Raw genomic sequence first — 10,879 nt, 5'->3', positions numbered from 1 at the left:
TACCATGTGACTGACTTCCCAAATTATGATGGTAATGGAATCATAGGATGTATAACTGAACTTTTGGAAAAACACATTATTTTTGCCCGGAAGCAGTTTCATAGTGTTAAAAGAAACAAAAAATGTTGTCTATTATGTGAGTAGTAAATCTGGATACCATTGCTCATCAAACTCGTGTCCCCAAAAGTGACAGGTCTGTGTGTCACCAAAAGTGACAGCTGGTGCTCAAAAAGTTTGGGGACATGATGGATGTGTTCCTATGGGTGTGCGCAAAAGTGTCTTCATGGGCATGTTTTAAAACTGTGACGTCAGTGTTGAAACAGATGGTGCTTGGTTGGGCATGCTGAGCTGTGAATGTGCAGGCAGGCCTCAAATCCCCCCACCCCCACGGGTGGCAGTGTGAGGCTCATGAAACGCTTGGCCTTAAAAGTTACAGGATGTTTCTGTCCTTAAAAGTGACAGTTTGTGCGCAAAAAGTTTCGGGACATGATGTATGTATGGCAAGCCAATGCTGCGAAGGCAAAAAAAATCAAACAAAGAAGCTGCTTCTAGCTTCCCAGGCAGGGCTCGGTCATGATTAGCAGATGTTAAAATGATAAAGGGACAACAGACCGGGGTCCCAAACTTCCCCCAGGAGAATCGGAAACCTGATAACACTGGGCAGGAACAAACACTGCAGGAAAACACGATTCAGGAGATAAAGCTAGCAGTCTCAGCAGCCACGGCTGTGCTGACTCAGCAAGACCTACAAACACATTTCCTGGGTCTAGCTCCTTACGACAGTGCTTAGGCGTGATGTAACTGTGAAAATGTTCCCTCCAAAGACCACCACTACCTGGTTCTAAGCCTGCCCACCCACCATAAAGTGTGAGGTCTTCTAATTAGTATGCCAGGACAAGTATAAAAAGTGTACTTTAGGTGCCGGCAGAAACAAACATTGAAAAACCCTTTTGGAACGCCGTGTCTGGACTGTTTGCTGCACAGACCTACATCAGAAACTTGAAGGCCAGGATGGATCAGTGCAGCTTCTCGCAGATTGATGCTGCCTGCTACACGCTAATGGAGGTAAAATAAATAAGGGGGTACATTGTGACAAGCTTTTGGGGGTTATTTAAAGTAAAGGGGAGGATGCATTTAATGTGAACAAGGTTGCATTTTAAAAGGGGTTTAGCGCTATGTAGGACTGTGTTTATATTGTTTTAATAATGTTTAAAGAGTTGTGGTCTGGTGCCTAATGTGTAAGGTTGGAGGTGAAACGTGGTTGTCATTTTAAGTTTTTAAAAGGTGCAAAGGGCAACGGGAATATATTTAAGGTGAACACAGTTTTAGGTTTAAAAGGGTTTAGAGCTATGTAGGATTGTGTTCATGCTGCTTTAATGAATGTTTAATGTAAAGTGTTAGGAGGCTTAAGGCGTATAATGCTGGAGGTGATGAGGTGAAAAGGGGTTGTCATTTTAAGTTTTTAAAAGGCGCAAAGTGTAAGGGGAATGCATTTTAAGATGCACAATGTGGTAGTTTTAAAAAGATACCTAGCAAAGGAATGCGTTCAAGCTGTTTTAATTAATGCTTAATGCGTGGTTTTAGGATGTTTAATGTGAATAATGTTTGAGGTGTTCAGTTAAAATGGGGTTGTAATTTTAAGTTTTCCAATTGAGCATAGTGCAAGGGGAACTGTATGTAATGTGAATACTGTGGATAGTTCTGAGGCGGGATCCAGGACTTTAAATACACTGTAGAGCATTGAAGGCGTGCATTTAAAAGTGAATGCCACTAACAGTTTTGTGTATGCACAGGGCTATAGCCTTAAGACTTGTACAGCGCTTAGAAACAATTTTACAGGATTCCCTGATGACTTTAAGGGCCCCACAGGCAACAAAATGAACCCTATAAATTAGCAATAAAAAACACTGTTTCAGTACTTACCCTATGGTTATGCTGGCGGTGAACTGGCGCAGGCTGCATCTTCTGCTGCTAGTTGTCCAGGGGTGTTATAGGTCCAAAACTGTAACAAATCAACCATGGGGCCAGGTCCAAAGGTTGGAAGGGACAATGGTGGGCCCCCATAAACTCAGGCTGTAACCCCAGGGGTCTCTGAGGGCCGTGCAGCGCTGTGGGGTAGGTGCGGTACACGCTGGTGTGGGGAGCTGTGTCCCCAAAGGCTTTTCAAATTAGGCACCCCAGAGCACGCTGTGGGTTGGTTGGTGCTCTGGTGCCCTGTGTTGCCCCGGGGGTCTGTGTGGGGCTTGAGGCCCCATGATTTAAAAAAATAAAAGACCCAGGAGCCCTCGACGATCCTGGAGGGCTCTAGGGTGTGTTGAGGTATTGGGCTCGAGGCCCCAGTTATTAAAATAAAACCCCTGGAGCACGCTAAGGCGTTGCGGTGCTGCGGGGTTGTGGGCAGAGTGCAGCATGGACCACGGGGTGTTGGGGTAACAGGGCCCCTCAGCGTACTTTATTAAATAAAGACCCCAGAGCCCGCTGCCCAAGTTCGGTACTCTGGGGAGGTTGTGCAGCCTTAGTGTGGGGGTTCGAGACCCCAGCGAGTATTAAATAAATCCCCAGAGCCTGCTTACCGAGAGCACTACTCTGGGGTTGTGGGACCATGGATCACGCGTGGGTTCTGATCGCGGCGGGCCGAGGCGGGCCATCTGATACCTCCCCAGAGCCCTCTGAGGGCCGTGAGGGCTCTGGGGCTATGTGTGGAAGGGTTCGGGCCATGGGCCCACTGGCCAAAGCTGTAGTGGCAGCCCCCCCAGAGCCCGCGGTGTTCTGTGCAGGTCTCTGGGGGGAGGCTTGTGGCATGGGCCGGCGTGGGCCCACGGCCCGAAACCGGTTGTGATCGTCCCAGAGCCCGCTGCCACACGGCGGTACTCTGGGAATTTGAGAGTGTAGCGGTGGGGCCCATAGCCCAAAACCCAATGAGGCCCCCAGAGCGCGCCTCAACGCTGCGGTCTCTGGGGATTTGCGGGGCATAGTGTGGGGGCTCGCGGTCCCGTTTTATAAAAAATAAAGGCCTCAGAGTCTGCTGTCCAAGTGCGGGACTCTGGGGCTTGTGCAAGAGCTGTGAGGCTCGGGGCCCTTTTTCTAAAATAAAAGCACCCCAGAGACCGCGCTGGGCCATGCGGCGCTCTGGGTGCATGTGCGGCCGTGGTGGGGGTGGGGCTCATGGCCCCGTATTATAAAAATAAAAGGCCCCAGAGACCACTGCCTAAGTCCTAGAGCCCTCTTACTGGCTGCGCAGCTCTGGGGGCTGGGAGGGCGGTGCCCCACGTTGGGGATGATGACGGCAGCGGCAGGGGGAGCAGGGAACTTCCTCTACGTGTTGACGATGGAAGGGCCCGGCCCTTCCATGATGTCATCATGGGAACTCCCCTGAAATCACGGAGGGACGTGTCCTTCTCCCACAAGCACGAAGGGGAAGTTCCCAGGCAGGGATTCCTCCATGACTGTTGTGGGGGCCGACCCCGAAAATAATAAATACATTACAAAAAAAAGAGTGTATTTTCAGCCGCAGGGACCGGTTTAGCAGCGTCCCTGAGGCTTTCAGGATTTGTTGTTTTTGGGGCATATTTATATAGCGCAAACGCGATCCATTGGGTTTGGAGCATTTTTAGGAGAACTGTTACGTTACACATGGTGCACATTCATTTTAGGGGTGTAGGGTAGATTAAGTGCAGTGTCCAGAATCACAGGATGTTGAGCATGGGAGCGTTTCTCATGCTTTTGCCAGCCCCATCCAGCCTCTTTTAAAAAACAACTGTCATGCAGCATGTCTAGCAAGTTTCAGGCAAAGAAATAAAAAATGAATAAATAAATAAATATTAAAAACATTTACAATGTTGAGCTCAAGTGAATGCCAAACACTCAAGGAACGGCCCCCATATGGTTTTAAAACCCATCTGCTGGCAACCACCTTGCAGCCAACAATTATGCCCATATGTCTGATGCACAGAATGTGTACCCTGTAGACCACGCGGCACATTAATGTATTTGGGGGTATGTTGTGGCTGTTCTTTTTCCTAGGAGATACCCTTTTGTTACTTGCAGTTTCTAAGTTAATATCCTAACCTGGCTCTGTGGTTATTAAAGGGGTTACAAAGAACATCTTGAGGACTGTATACTATTGATATGCACAAATGTTATGGTTGTACATATGGTGGGGTCTGTGGGTGGCAACCATGGGGTTCTTATTAAAAAGTAACAGTGCCTACAGCAAAAGGTGTGAGTAGGCGTGTACGCCAGGACCAATTGTGCTCGTATTATTCACACATCCAACAGAGAACCGGTACAGAGATGAAATGCCGTCTCAAGCCAACCGCTAAAATGATTAACCATCCCCAGGCCTCAAAAGGAAATCTCATCTCGATCTGGAATGAATCCTCTACCCCCACTATCTCTAAGGGGGCAACGGCTGTAACGTGGGTTGCAGAAGATCTGTTACAGCCCCAAACCCCTAAAGTCAACCGCCTCTTGAGAAAATATCTTAAAAAGAAGCAAGGGCCCCCTACGCTACAAGTAGAAACAGTGGAAGGTTTCTTAATCAAGCCCATTACACTGCAGGACCCTTCCCATCCTCTGAAACCCTCTGTAGTTTCAAATAAACCAGCGGCGCAGGTAGAGGATATCCCCCTAGACCAGCCCCCAAAACCTTCTATAATCATTCCTGACGGGTTTAGGAACCCAATGCCTGAAAATGCTCAACCCCTAGGAGCACCTTATACCACCAGCAGGGGGTCTCAAGGCACTGACAGGGTTGGTAGACCGCCTTGATAGACCCTCAGAAGCAGCGCACGATGGGCCTGCTAACACGCCTGTTACACATTCACCCGACCCCATCCCCGACAATTCCTTCACCGCTAGGACCCTCGATTATTTCGACTGCCATTTACACTCACCGTGCCCTATGTCTCCTATCCACCCTCCAGGAGCGTATGACCCAACCAGCCCCGCATCCTGTGTAAGCCCCGCATCACCCCCATCAATATACGCCGATAACAGTACAGACGGTGGCCCCTGTCCAGATCAGAGTTTGGAGGTGTCATTTAGTGGGGCCCCAGTGTTCGCACTGGGACCATGTTTCTATGATTCCCCGGGCCCTCCTTTACAGAATGGTGTTGCGACGGTCGGTGTGAGAGAGGACGTTATATAACCCAACGGGGTGTTCATCCCTAATCCGCTGCAATACGATTCTGTACACCCAAAAGATGTACTAGGGAGCATTTGAAAGATATACAGCTGGCGGTCAGAAAGCTAAAACGCCAAACGAAAGCCACAACCTTAAAACTAGGGCTGGGTGGTACCGAGGACATGGTCAAGTTGGAGGCGCAGCGGAACATACTACAAATGGTTGACAGCTGTAAAAGGGTGATCCTCTAAACGTGTCAAACAACGGTGTCAGACATATGGGGTATATCGGCGTGACTGGGCCTACGCCGCCCCCTAAAGACCACACGGGCCCCTGGTATTACTAAAAGCACACACAAATTAAAATATAGCAGTAAGGTCCATACTCTACTGACCAAGTCCCTGCGCTTCTTACACTTGGTCAGGCGTAAAAATTACATAGAGCCCCTCAAACAGAGTCATACAGGTTCACGAACGGTGCCTGAAGCACATACAACAGTACCAGCCACCCTCCAACACATACGTTCAGGAGAGAACACCCCAAGGGGAGGGTGTTTGAAGGGCTCGGGCGGTAGAGTGGCAATACTCCAACACCAGGAACACATAGAAGGCTCGGGGGTGGGTCTGTAGCAGAGGCCTCCATGAGTACGTAGCACACATGTACAGACCATACTGTTCTGATAGGAGGGGTGGAGGTTGCCTCGAAAAGACTGGTCCAATAAAAAGCAAAAGTGGGCTAATAGCGCTAAGCAGCGGAGGCTTTTAATAAGTGAACTCAAGAAAGCCAGAATATGCGCTACACAGCGGCTTAAAAAACACCCCGAGACCGTGCTAAGTCAGGACCTCCAAAATGATACAACAGCGAACTCCCCAGCAATTCAAATTCCTCAAGATGAGGATTCAGAGGCCGTCTTTTTAAGGAGCGTTAGAAGCTAAAGTCGTACTGTAGAGAGATTTAACGCCACAGAACACTACGAGGAGTTTAGGTTTGCTAACCTTCACCAGATAAGGTCCTCCGATCATGGGATTTAGCCATACATCAGCCTATGTAAACACTCATAGAAAGGTTGTTACGCGATGTGGGTCCTAATGATTTTTTCCAACTATGCTTCAAGGGGCAGGGTTTTGACAGCCCTTTGTTCACCAAACAAAAGTCCCGCGCTGTGTTTGAGGTCGTGGAATTTTTAGAAAACCTCTCGAGGCTTTTACAGGGTAAGGCTGAACTAGTCGCCTATGGCACTTTCAGAGTCATAGCCCGCATTGTACGGGGTCGTGAGGGGGGTGTATCCAGGCCTTTAAAGAGCATGCTATATAGCTAAATAATGTCATCATGTCTAGAGCGGCTGAAGACCATGAGGTTCTTGAAATACCTCCAGACCGTATGGTCGGCTTTGGCGACATAGGTCTTTTTGAGAACTATTTTGCCATTTCGGTGAAAGTTCTTTAACACACCGGTTCTTGGAAGTACTTTACAACCCGGGAACGTGTGAGAAACAATATTGTTTATGTCCTTCACCATGAAAACCACTTTTATGGTATCTTGAACCTTAGAGGTTTTCTGGGAGTCAAGTACGTGTGCACATACTGTGACCACATATACAACACTAAGGCACATCATCAGTGTGAAATGCACTGTAAGATGAGTCAGAGGGATGGTTGCATCGTAGACGCCGACCTGAAGGTGAGGTGTCGCACCTGTAAGATGTTTTGTCGCTCGTAAGACTGCTTGAGCATACACAACAAGGCTGTTAAATGCTTCCCTAAAATTGATTGCTTTGAGTGTGGTCGGTACGTGGCGAAAGACCACAAGTGCAAAGGCATGAAATGTCCACGGTGTTACACTCCTTTTAGGGCAGGAACAAATCACCGGTGTTACATGGTTAAAGGTAGACCCCAGACCAAAACCGAAAACTACATAGTGTTCGATATAGAGTGCACACAAGAGACGGGGGTACACCAACCTAACTATATTTATGCCCACCATCTAACTTCTGACAACAGCTGGGAGTTTGAAGGGCGAACGTGCTTTGGTTATTTCCTTAACACTTTTATTCAAACCAAATTCAAAGGGTATACTAAGCTGGCCCATTACTCAAAAGCATACGACTCATTCTTTATTTTACAAAATCTGATTTGTGAAAAGGTACAAGTAGAACTCATCACCCAGGGTTCTAAGCTGATGTTGCTAACTGATGGACAGTTACAAATAAGATTCATAGACACCCTGAATTTCCGGCCCATGAAATTGAGTAAGCTGCCAAAAGCCTTTGGTTTCCCAGGGTGTAAAGGTTATTTTCCACACTTTTTTAACACCTGGGCGAACCAGGATTATGTGGGGCCCATGCCGCCTCCGGACAGCTACGGGGTTCAGTATATGATGCCTGCTGAGAAAGAGAGCTTTCTGCAATGGTTCAAACCGAGTGAAAGGCTTATTGTCAGGCGGATGTAATGATCCTACGACAAGCCTGCAACCTCTTCAGAGATGTGGTGGAGATGACTAAGAAAGTCAGAGCTTTGAAGCCCAAGTCCCCTGAAATGAAAAAGACGGTCGAATGCACAGACCCTTTTCAAAACATCACTTTGGCCTCTATGTGTATGTCCATCTACAAACACACATTTTTAAGACCAAAAAGTATCGCTCTAGTGCCGCCAGACCTCTATAACGGTAAACAGAAACGTTATTCAACCCCCTCTATCCAAAGGCTCATGTAAGTGTCTGAGAAGGAAGACATACATATTCAACACGCCTTATAGGAGGGGAAAATACCACCTGGGCCCCTATTACATGGATGGGTACGCCGTAATTAAGGGAGTGCCGGTGGCTTTTGAATACAACGGCTGCTTTTACCGCGGCTGCCCCCATTGTTACAAGCCCCACGAGTTTAACAAATTGCTGAGTACCAAATTTGAGCACTTACACAGACGTACTCTGATGAAGGCCCAGTGTGTTGAAAAATGTGGCTTTGCTCTGCGCGTCCTTTGGGAGCATGAGTGGTTAGATATACTAACAAATGACTTGGAGCTCTGCTCTTTCCCTCAGAGTCGTGATTTACCACAACCTCTGGAGCCCCGCGATGCCTTATTCGGGGGTCGTACAAATGCCATACAGCTGTACTGGGCCGTTGGTGAGGGTGAGAAAATACACTACTATGGTTTCACCAGTCTGTACCCATTTGTGAACAAAATGAAGGTATACCCCTTAGGACACCCACCATCATATATAGAGACTTTAAGCCCCTTTCCCAATACTTTGGGCTAGTCAAATGCGAAATCTACCCGCCAAGGCATCTTTACTTCCCTGTGTTACCATACAGAGTTGATGGTAAGCTGATGTTCCCCCTCTGTCGAACATGCGCAGTGTTTAAAGAGGTTGGTGGTTGTAGACACACTGAAGAACAAAGGATGCTCACAGGGACCTGGTGTAGCATCGAGGTCCAAGTATGCTATAGAGAAAGTCTACAGACTCAGGAGAGTACACGGGGTGTGGCATTTTAAGAGGACCACGAAACGCCTCTTTTCACGCTACATTAATTTGTTTCTCAGAGACAAACAGGAGGCCTCAGGATATCTCGATTGGTGTACTAGTCAAGATGCAAAGCAGAAATACATCGATGACTACCACGCTCACAAGGGTATACGTTTACGACCCCATTTAATAGAATTCAACCCTGCCCGCCGACAGTTAGTCAAGCTCTGCCTCAACTCCTAATGGGGAAAATTCGCCCAGCATAAAAACATGTCAAATACAACCTTAATAACGAATCCTGACGAACTGTTTAAGTACCGTTTTGCCCCTTGTTACGAGGTGTCCAGCTGCGAATTTATCGATGACGAGACCGTGGCTGTGTGTTGAACATACACAAAAGAGTACCCCACAACGTTTAACAACATAAACATCTTCATAGCCAACTTCACAACTGCCAACACCCATCTAGAGCTTTACGGTGTTATGGATAAACTCCAGGACCGTTGTTTGTATCACAATACTGACTCTGTGATTTTTAAACCGGGGGATGAAGACCCTTCTCTTAGGGATTGCTTAGGTAATTTGACCAGCGAACTCGATAAGGATGAACATATAGTAGAATTTACTTCCTCCAGACCTAAGACCTACGACTACAAAACAAACAACAACAAGGTGTGCATGAAGGTCAAAGGTATTACATTAAATGTCAACAACACCCTTAAAATCAATTTTGACAGTCTGAAGGATCTGATGCATGAATACTCTGCATTGGACGATCGTGAAAATTATAAAACCATAGTTGTGAATCAGTCCTGCATAGTCAGATCCAAAAAGAAGTGGGAAATTACAACCCAGCCCCTACATAAAACCTTACGCGTTGTTTTTGACAAAAGGGTCCTGACTACGGACTATAAAACACTGCCGTACGGTTATTAGATGCATTAGAGAGGGCACCACCGCACTATGGACACCAGATTACAGCATCCGTTCTCCTGCGGGTTAGCAGGGCCCTCAAACTACGGTAAAAACTACTTTATAAAAAAGCTCTTAGAAAATGCTGCCGGTGCTTTATCCCAAACACCAAATAACATTATGTGGCTTTATTCGTGCTGGCAAGATCTTTATACCGACCTGTCCCGCAGCTTCCCGCATATCAGATTTATAGAAGGTATACCTGATAATCTCAACGACGATGAGCTGCTGCCACCGAACCGTGTAAACCTAGCAATTGTCGATGACCTTATGCGTAAAGGTGGGGATCATCCTGAGCTAGAGCGAGCTTTTACTCAATATTCACACCACCGCAATCTAAGCATATGCTACATTGTGCAGAACTTGTTTTACAAGGGTAAGAACAGTCGCTCTATAGCACTCAACGCCTCATACCTTATTTTATTTAAAAAACCCCATGACAAACAGCAAATATCCGTCATAGCTAAACAGATGAAGCCGGGAAACACGCACTTCTTCATGGAGGCCTTTAATGATGCTATAGCAAAACACCATGGCTACCTGCTGGTTGACTTAAAAAATAACACTCTAGAAGACCACAGACTGAGGGCTAATATTTATCCCCCTGATCTCCCAGTAGCTTACACACCAAAGACCAAGTCCAGAGCCTATAAAAAGCAGCGCTGAAGACCTTTAGAGACATTTGTACTCCCAACCTTATAACGCCCTGTGTTGACCATGTCTGACCACTTACGCCGCAATTTAGCTCTCCTGAAAATGCTGGTTACAGCCAGTCCCCAGCACAGAAAGGGCGTCCTCTGCGCTGCTTCTAACGATTTAGTGGCGGCCATTCCAGAAATAGCCCTAAACACCCTAAAAGGTAACGTCCCTATATCAAAGAGCTAGTTATAGGTGTTGAAGAAGAAGCAACATCTTATTGAGAAGCTCAGTAATAGAAGGGCCTCACTCATTACCAAGAAGAAACTGATTAAACAGTCGGGGGGTTTTATAGGCTCATTGTTGGGCATAGCCATACCCATAATTACAAGCCTCCTCTCGGGATGGTGATGGAGCATGCCGCAAAGATGTATTTGGTTCCTAGACAACAGCTGGAGCAACTGGCCTCTCCTGCGGACAAGGCCTGGGATTTACGGCGAAATGAGACTCTACGCCTGGATGCTGAAATTAAAGACATTTTGAACCGAATGGATCTAAACCCGTATGACAAAGCTACCCTCTACACCAGCACCCTTAAAAATGTTCTAAGCTACTACAAGCCGTGGGAGACAGAAAAACATAAGCTGACTCTATATGCCCCGGACTCTGAACAGCCAGCAA

The 10,879-nt window shown here is 47.1% G+C and overlaps 1 long non-coding RNA gene across 1 annotated transcript in view; it reads left to right on the top strand.

Moving 5' to 3' along the window:
- Window positions 1-803: 803 nt before the first annotated feature.
- LOC146870554 (uncharacterized) overlaps window positions 804-10,879 on the top strand; it is a 112,284-nt gene continuing 102,208 nt past the window's right edge. Inside the window, exon 1 of the long non-coding RNA XR_014959408.1 lies at window positions 804-1,065. This is a non-coding gene — a long non-coding RNA (uncharacterized LOC146870554). The remainder of the gene's footprint in view (window positions 1,066-10,879) is intronic.

Source organism: Triturus cristatus, chromosome 1_1 (assembly GCF_964204655.1).
Source record: "Triturus cristatus chromosome 1_1, aTriCri1.1, whole genome shotgun sequence".
NCBI lineage: Eukaryota > Metazoa > Chordata > Amphibia > Caudata > Salamandridae > Triturus > Triturus cristatus.
The sequence above is the reverse complement of the archived record's forward strand: the minus strand, read 5'-3'. Positions and strand labels throughout refer to the sequence as shown.